Below are 1,982 nucleotides of genomic sequence, written 5' to 3' on the forward strand. Positions count from 1 at the left end.
AAATTTTTCTAGCAGCTGTTTTCCTTTTGACAGACAAGCAGTATATCTGCTTCCTCAGCCTGGACAAACTCTTCCAACAGGATGTCTAAGACGTGATCAAGACATGTGATGGTACTTGCATATATTATATATATACTCAAGAGCTTTAAAGCATTGACTCGAATATTGGTAACTGCGGTAGCATGTGCAGAAGTTTATTTGGGTCTCCAGATATAGACTTGATGAGTTATATAAGTATTCAGAGCTTTGCTGCCTTTAGCACCTAACCTAGAGCAGGCAAAAGCGGACTGGAAGGACCAGCATGCCCCAGAAATGGGGGGTGGGGTGGGGTGTTCAGGGAATTTTAAGACTTCCCCTGCCATAATTCTACATGTTCAAGTGTTTTAAGAGACACCCCTCTATTTTCATTTATTGAAAAGTCTGTTAGATTGTCCATCCTGTTTATAACGCACCACAGCATCCATCTGGAGCAAAGCATCTGTCTGGCCATGCTAATTGAATTAGTTTGTGAATCTACCCATCTAGAGACAGAGACCTTTCTAGCTTTCCAACTTCAGAATTTTTATAGCAGAGGTCCCTAAATAAACATCTTAGGAAGGAGATGAGCACTTTTGTAGTCCAAAGAGATTGCAAGAAAATGAGCTTTTTTTTTTTTTTTTTTCATTTTCTTTTGGTGGAAGAACCAGCTTTTCCTGGATGGAAAACAAACACCTTATGAACTGGCAGAACCCTGTACAGATGAGCCAGTTTTTCATGACCTCATGCAAAAACCTTGGCATTTGAGGCTTCAGGTAGCTTCTAATGTGCATCTTGTGAGGTGCATAATGTCTGAAAGACTGATATGTATCTCATTAAAATTAAGACCACTCAGCTACAAGCACCAGACTGTTCTCCCCACTGATTATTTGATAATGCTGCCTCAGGCCATCAACGCTGGAGACCGTGTCCCTGGGGTAGATGGGACTATTGACACCTGCTGATACGGCCCAGACCTGCTTTAAAAGCTGTGGCGAGCCAAAGTTCAGCATGGGAGGGAGCTGTTGGCAGCTGATGAGCAAAGGGCAACAGCTGAGCGTGCCAGGTCTCTAGCAATTCTTTCCAGCCATCGTGTGTGGTTCTGCTGGGACAAGGTGCATCAGCTGGGCTTGGTAAAGACTCATCAACCTGAGTGGAGACTCTGCTCAATTTTCAGTATCGTATTTCTTAAAGGTACTCATATAAAAGGCGGCCAAAATAAAAAGCCCCCAGACAACGATGATATTTAGGGGGAAGAAGCTCAAGAAGGGTGCTGACAGAAAAAGGGGCTTATTTAAAATGTCAGTTCTCTTGACTTGCTGGTGTGACTGGCGATGACTGGCTTATGCCTTGAACAATTAGAATGTTCTTAAGTTCCATTTTCAAAGGCATCTTCCTAGGTATTCAGGAGTTTCGAAGCCTCGACCACCTTTGAAAATGGAACTTAGGGTGCAAATCATGTACTTATTTTTGAAAAATGTAACCTGTTTCCCCAGAAAACTGTTCCTCTCAAAGGTCACAGGCATCCCAGTACTAAATGGATTAAGTACTTAAACCTCCACTTAACTGGAATTTTAACAACATGAGGAAGTAAGGCAGCAGCCCCCCGTGTGGACCCAGAAACGAACTGGAAAAGCACGCTTGAAGAGCAAAGCAGATCCGGTGTTGCTGTTACGCCAACAAGGAATGTGATCTGTAACAGTAGAAGTGACGATCAGCGGTTTTTAAAGGAAGGTATCTCTTGAAATTAGAACTCGAGGCGGGAGCGACAACAAAAGGCCCCATCGGAACGGCACGTGGCCGGGGACAGGGAGCAAAACCTCCTCGCCCACGTGGCAGCGGCGCGGCGACGCACGACACCTCCTGCAGCTCATTTTTCTGAGCGTGCAATTTTTATGCAGCCTCCCTTTGCCCTTTAGAAAGGAGCACTTGCACGAGGATGAAATTAGGGCGCCCAAGGGCGGGGG

This window comes from Haliaeetus leucocephalus, unplaced genomic scaffold (genome assembly GCF_000737465.1).
Source record: "Haliaeetus leucocephalus isolate CR32 unplaced genomic scaffold, Haliaeetus_leucocephalus-4.0 Scaffold339, whole genome shotgun sequence".
In the NCBI taxonomy this organism is placed as follows: Eukaryota; Metazoa; Chordata; class Aves; order Accipitriformes; family Accipitridae; genus Haliaeetus; species Haliaeetus leucocephalus.